Source organism: Triturus cristatus, chromosome 12 (genome assembly GCF_964204655.1).
Source record: "Triturus cristatus chromosome 12, aTriCri1.1, whole genome shotgun sequence".
Classification (NCBI taxonomy): Eukaryota; Metazoa; Chordata; class Amphibia; order Caudata; family Salamandridae; genus Triturus; species Triturus cristatus.
The window spans coordinates 22,561,931-22,569,670 of NC_140595.1; positions in this window are offsets into that span (position 1 = coordinate 22,561,931).

Below are 7,740 nucleotides of genomic sequence, written 5' to 3' on the forward strand. Positions count from 1 at the left end.
ACCGCTAATGCATCCTTGGAAACGGGTGAAATGTACAAGTGTTGGTTCTTTGGGGGCTAAACAAGGGGCGATGTTTTTATAAGATGTTCTCATCTCTTAACACAAATACTTTAAAATTACTTTCAGCGTTCACCAGATAATTGGAATCTGGTTTTTTTGGGAACATACAATTTGTTACTTGTGTTCCCCCTCCTCTGGAGACAGGACGATTTTTGTGGCTCGCTTGTCATAACGTATCCCAGTGCGCAGAAACTGAGTGATGTAAAAAGTTGGAGACTATCTTGAGTCAATCAAGGGATTTTAGATGGCGCAGTACTAATCTTCAGAAGAAAAAAATGTGGTTGCTTCATCTAGATTCTCCCTGTAGATAGTGGTCCCCTTGAAGGGTTTGTATGCTAAGAATGTGAACGTGTGCTCTGTTTAAACTTCTATTGAACTTTACATTACCACCACCTTACTCTTCCGTAGATGTAGGAAGCTGATGATCAGTTTCTTTCTTTCCATCTAATGTTATTTGAGAGGCACCTCGAACAGTTAAACTAGTTTATTGGTTGTTTTTGGGTCTCTGTGCACTGGTCCTATAGAAGCAGAACCTGGGTGCAGTGATGTGTTCCTTGTTTTGTTTTACTCGGTCAGTCTTGTGTAAGGATTCAGTATTCGGGCTTGTATATTTAATGGGAAATAGTGTATGCTAAGTGACACTTAAAGATAGTAAAGGTCTTTGGTTATCTCCAATACCCTCCACTCCTAAACATCAATATTAACTGGTTTCTACCAGTGTCTGTATCCCAAAAGAAAAACACTTTTTGATGTATTCTAATCAAGCTTGCTCTGTGGTATGAGTTTTACACTTTATTTTACTGCTTTGATCCAGTCCCTTAAATCCAAACATCCTTGCTGATGTAGTTTCAAATACGTTGCTATGGCGAATAAGGGAGACTCGAGGCAGAAGGAGAGCGGAAATGCATTGGATGCAAAATATATTCTTGGTTTGAAAATGTTCCTTGGTTCTGGGGGTTGCCGGGAGCTCAAACGTGAAGAAAACCACCCCAGCCTCTCTCTCCTAGAGTGTGATGGTTGTGTTTTTTTTTCATTAAGGAGTTCAGAACAGGAGCCGTCAGTGCCCTCCTTTTTTTTTTTTTCTAGTGGGCTACTACAAAAAGTAAGTAACTCGTATGTAATTTTTCCGGGGGTCTGTAAAAAAAAAAAAAAAATTGCAGCAAGAAGGATATGGGATTTAATTTTACACTAACTGCAGAAACTGTGCGTTGTCGCACCAAAAAAACCAAAGTATTGCTGCAGACTAACTTGCTTCCTTTCTTTTCTGTCTTCCAGTACTTTCAAGAGTATTTCAATTTAAGAACTAACTTGGTATTTTGAATTCAAGTATGGTATTTTGAGTATATCTAATGGTCAAAAATAATTTTTATTTTGCTATTATACGTAGTTTGGTTTAGCAATCGTTCAGAATCTTGTGTTTGGCGACAGTTCTCGTGAGGTTTCTCAAGAATATTTGTTTGGAGGGGAAGGTAGTGGATGCCAGGCAGAGCATTCAATAAAAAAAATGTTCTTTACAGCTGTCTAGCTGTAGACTTCAAGTTTATGTGCAGCCAGAGGAGTAGCTCAACCTCATTTAACTTGCCCCCCTTGAACGTACGGTGGATTGAGCTGCATGAGTCCGTAGCATGAAGGGATGTGTCGGAAGGGGACCATTTTGATCATATCTCCCTCTGCTCCTGCACTCCCAAAAAACAGGCTTCCAGGAACATGCTGCTGCTAGACATTTTGAACAGAGCTGCGAATGCAATGGAATTTACCTCCTAAAATATAGGTCCTGTGCCGTATTCCAGTCAGGTGGCTCTCATCATACGTGCTGGACATTAGGACTTTGTACGAACATCAGCCATTTATAATTCATGTAATAATTACCACATTATATGACACTGTCTCTTTCAGGTTATTAATGTGAACCTGATGTGCTTCTCGACAGTGCAGTGGTTCATTTTCCCTTAAGGGTTTTTTTTTAAGGAATATTTGTTCTTCCTGAATTAAGGTATATTAATAGTTGGTTTTTTATGTTTCGTCCAACCAAACGTTTACTATCCCCAAGCTTTTCTAATGAGTGGTCTTCCACTAGAAGTTTGTCCTTTTGCCATCTGATTCTAGATGTTTGCAGTCCCCCTACAAGCTTCAGCATGACCATAGAGCTGGCAAACCCACATTTACAATTACCAGTCCTAAAACCTGAGATGATGTCAAGAAATAGCAATGAGGTTAAATTCTCAGAAGTGCAGCATCTCCTGGCTGAATGAAAAGTTGTAAAAAAAAAAAAAAAATCAAGGCAAACCCAACCATATGAAACAAGATGGATTTGGTTCTAAAATACAGTGATATGTGTAGTGAGGAAATGGGCAAATGCATCCTGTACAGTGAAAGTTGTGCATAATATACTACAAGGATAGCCTTAAGGAGAAAACGAGTCTCCCTTCTCCCATACAAACGTGTACATCTCATCCCTGTTGGGTCATTTGAGGATTTCCCCCAGTTTAATCCATGCATTGGCCAACTTGACCCTCTGTTAACATTCTGCTGTGCTTCCTATGTGGTACATGGGGGTTTGTTGACCCATTTTAAAACGAAGTCTCCTTTTTAAGGTGATAGAACAACTAGTTTTTGATTAAAAGGTGCACATCACGATGGTTTTGAAGATGTTTTAGAATTGGAATCTTACTGCCTTTTGTTTTTGCAAGCACTGCTTCGGCATGGTTGATTACGTGGCATGCTGGGTGGTGAGTTTTTGGACCATTGGATAGCGGCAGATGTCAGGATATTTGATCAGTCGGCCATTAATTGTCCGCGCTACTTCCATTCCCTTTTTGTCATCTTAGATGTAGAAGAAACTCTTTGCCCATGCCAACCCACCTGACTTGGAGTCACCAGAAAAGATCTCTGCTTTGAGATGCTGCTCTTGTCAGAGAGTGTAAGATTGGTCTGTCAAGACTGCTTCCAGTTGTATCAAGATGGGTTCCATTGTCGGGCACCCTCAAGCCATGCTCAACAAACCGTTTTCTACTTGTACGTAGAACAAAATAGCGCAACAAACGAAAAGTTCTCTTCAGCTTTAAACAGCAGTCAGAAAAGTTCCCCAATTAGTATTTCTTATGTTAATTCAGTTTTTGATGGCAATGCAAGAATTGGTCTCTGAGGATTTCCATAATTGGCTTTCACTTTAAACAATATTAGGATTCATTGAAGGCCTGACCTGAGCGCTTTGACTTTCAATTGTTGCTTTTTATTATTGTGGCTTCCATGCGACCTAGGGAGTGTGGTTGAGGAGCAGAATTACATATGTAGCAGATTTTCACACCCTTCTTGGGGGGAGGAGGGTGCCATTAAACTATCTGAAGTCTTTTTAAAGCATGTTACGGAGATGGTCGCTTGCCATTGGGTGCACTGTCTTCTCTTGTGCACAAAAAAACATGGTGCTCGGTTTTCCTTTGGAAGTGCACAGAGGTTCTGTATTTTGTAGGCTGAGCATTTCCGCGCCCCCCTTGCGAGAAGTTCACCAGCTCCAGGAGGAAAATGCATGAAACTGATTTTTTTTTTAACCATATCCACTATGCAAGAGAAGCTGTTGCCACTAAGCATGTCCTCTCTGCAGAAACAAACCTGTTTTCACTTGCATTTTCTTGTTCACATTGAGCAGCGTATATGCTGTGCGCTTCTTTGAGAGCTCGGTTGAGGCATCATCGCGGTTTCCTAATTTACAAGATGTTGATGTTTGAGTAGAGGGTTTCAGAAGTCTATAGACTGGTTTGATCGCAGTAGTGTTCATGGGGCCTGGATGGAGTGGGTTACTACTGGACACTCCTGGGAGTGAATCTTATGGACGGCTGACTATACTCCCAAGCCGGAGGACCATGGCTACCAAGGGTTTACATGCTGATCCTTGAAATGTAAAATGGACTTCCTGAGGTTAACAACCAAGTTAAGCAAGACGTTTATTATGAACATTACTGCATCATTTGCATTACGAAGCGATGCTTAGGTTGTATCCACTACAAGAAATCCTTCGTTTGTGCCAATTTCTATGTTTTGACATTTTTGGATGGGTGGCTCATGAAAAAGCTCCTGTGGGAAGAAAAATACAAATTATGAATGTTTGCAGCTCTCGAATTTGTTATATATATTTTTTTTTTTGTAAAACTATTTCTTGTTTAATACAATGTATAATAAACTTGCACACGAAGTGCGTTTCTTTCACTCTGCTGGTTTCTTTCATTTTGCCTTTATAGCTGCCCCTTCATTGAAAAAGTAGTGGAATCCGCACAGGTCCTAGGGCTCTGGGGTCGAGGCTTCCAAGTCTGCTTCTGAGCTGTGTTTCCCATCAGACAGGTCATAGGCACAATATAACCTGCTTTGACTCAGACAATGACTGGTTTGAATTCACAGCATTGAGAAATTCTGGTTCAGATAGAAAATAAGTTGTTTACCCCACCAGCCCCCTCCCAGGCTAGTTTTTTCAGAGGTTTTGGTGCAGTGCAGAAACCCTATCTCTTGATTTAGGTAACAGATAACCCGTAACACCTTTTGCCAGTATCCTTTGCCCTGATGTGAAAGGTATAGGAAGTTTATTTTTGGGTGGGGGGGGGGGGGGGGGTGGGGGGTTAGAGTGAATTTTCATTAGGTTAACCAAAATTTCGGGGGTAGGGGAGTAAAAAGTATTAAATGTATATTCCTTGCCTTGCTGCTTTTGTGTTCGGTGTCGCTATATTTACAATTCCAAAATGTATTTTCCTTTATGAATGTTCCACCAACTGCATGACAACAAGAACTGTTCACTTTCCACTAAATTTACTGTGGCCTTTACTGTGTGGTCTGAAAGCACATGGAGTTGGGTGGAGGGCCCTCATAAAAATACCTCTTTCCACAGCTCAGTCATGCGTGCAAAGCTCACTTCTTAGCCCGTACTGCTGTCTCCCATTTCCACATATTGTGAGGTTTAACCGTGATCCGCCTGCACCCGGTGGACATGTAATCCAGAAGTGCTCAGCCTTCGCTGTGTTCATGTGTAGGGTTCTTACTCCAGGCATTACTGCACTGAACGCTTTCTCTAGTGGATTAAGTGTAGTTAAATACTTTTCAAATTTAAGTCTGAGGCACCAGCCGAACCTGGAATTCGATGAGAGAACTAGTTACAGACCCCAAGCTCCACTCAAGTTCCTAATCTTGTTCTACTAGCAAAAGACACACAGTTCAGGCTGGACTGTTCCCATGAGGAGTAGGGAGAAGACTGATTTGCATATGGCTGGGGTGGCATGGTGAGCAAAAGAATTATGGATTTAACCTAGATTTCTTGACTGGGGTCAAATGTTTGATTTGTTCCACATTCCATCCATCATGTGTGTCTTTTGCTAGTCCTGCTCTCATGGCCTTCCCTCTCTGACCAACAACGTGGTGCACTGTTCTTATTTAAGCTACAAATCTCTGTACAGCATTTACCCTTCTCACTGCATGCTTGGACATCGCTGGGCTGACCTGTCTGCATTGAAGGAACCCAAACGAAGAAATATGGTTCCTTCTTATTGAATTTGTAGAATGCGTGGCTACCCAAATGCTTCCCTGCGCTTTGAACGACCAGCACTCGCCTCGACAGGATCCAAAGGAACAGCTAGTTCACAAGTAGTCGTGTTTTCAGAGATTTTCTGAAAATGGATACAGAGTCTATTAGCGCAATCTGATTGGTAAAGAATTCCATATCTTGGGGGCCAGATACTTAAATGAACAGCCTCCCCATCTTACTCAGCGGATGGCAGGTATTACGAGAAGTGCATTTGCCGATCTCAAAGCCTTTCCAGGGTATAGGGTTCAACGATGCTCGTAATAGCTGGTCCATTGACCGTGGGCTTTTTCAAGGCAAAGCTTGTTGTATGTAGAAGTAATCTTCGTGTTTCTCAGGAAGGAAGTTGTTTGGTCTCTTCGGTCATGTGTGTTCTGTGACTGCAGAGACCAAACAACTTCCTTCCTGAGAAACACTAAGATTACTTCTACATACAACAAGCTTTGCCTTGAAAAAGCCCACGGTCAATGGACTGTGGTACTTTGAAATTTGGGACCGCGTAGGAGGCAGTGCCCTACCCCTGTCTATCCCGGTATTAGCGAACCGCGAATGGTCAATGCGGTATGTACAAGTGCTTTATATAACGTTTCATTGATAAATGCACTATGTATACGTTATTATACATTGACTTCGTGGGTTCCATCTTAGAGCGGTGGCCATCTTATGGTTGCCCTCACATAGGCTACATATCATGAAGCAAATAAGGGCCTTTAGAGCACATGTGCCTTCCTCTGACTTCTCTGTGACCTGGGCAGCTTGGCTCCGCTGCCCCAGGTCAGTCCGGTCTCACGAGCTCCCCGTCCTTCGGCCACCTGTGATTAGCATCAGGGTTTGACACACCATAAAGCCCTTTCATCCCACACGAGCCTCCAGCTAATCTCTTTCACACCTGACTGTTCCTGCTTTATGGCTTGTTTTCCAAACAGGAGATGTTCGTGTTTATTGGGGCCTGTTGATATCTGATGTGGGATCTGAGCCTTGCTGGGTAAATAATAGTGGGCTGGCTTAACTGGAATGTGGGATGGTCATCATGGCTGCCTTTTCGTTTGTAATGTATACATTTATATGGCCATATCATAAAACAAGGAATGTGTGCCTGAAGCATGATATTTTGTATTTAAGGAGAAGCCCGTTTCTGTAACTTTAAGCAGTCTCCTGAGAACATACACGCTGTTGTACTTCTAGGATGCCTGTAATTGGTCTGCAGCCAATAAACTGATCTTTGACTTCACCCAGAAGACTGTGTGTTTCTGTAGGTCTGAAACAGGAAGAACCCGAATTCTTAGGGTGTGTTCCCCTGCACCGCTGGGCTTAAAATTCCCAGTACTTCAGGACCACTAGGACGAAACGCGTGTCGACTATCTTTCAACAGTCTGTTTCTCATTTTCACGAAAAAAGTCTAATAAAAACCAAGCACGAATAACATAAGAAGACGTTTGACAATTTCTCCGGACTCATTTTGACATATTCAGAGGGCACAATCCTCCATCCCTCTATATACCAATTTCCACAATGGCTCTTGGGTGTAGCCATTTACGAGAAATGTGCCACTTATAAACTATGGGCATTTAAAGCTGTAGCACCAGAAATCCAGAGACTTCCACCCACACAGTTACCCATACCTCGTAATAGCTAGGGTCCTTTGTTTTGGTAGATCTTATAAATGATACAAAGCAGGGTTGGATTGGGATTAAAAATCGGGCCGGGTGTGCTAAAAAAAGTGGCTCACTTTCCCACAAACACTGTTTTGGTGAAATTTTATAAAAATGGAGGGGGGTTTTAAAAAAAAAAAAAAATGCACGGATTAGTTTACACTGGTGAAACACACCTGAAAACAAGTGAGGCCACTTCTGCTCAGTCCCCCTGCCCCCACTACATATGCCTATATTAATGGGCCGGCCCAGCGAGACAAAGGGAATGACACCTCTGCTGTTGATAAAAGAGAGGTAATGGATGCCCATCTACCTCCAGAAAGGCCACTGAGCCACCCACTGGGCTGCTGGTGGCATCGAACAACGCAGAAATCGCCCACCCCAGGCTGCTTAAAAAAAAATGCAGCCCACAGCTGCAATTTGGATAATGGCCCCTCGGGCATTGCCCGCGTTACCAATCCGACGCTG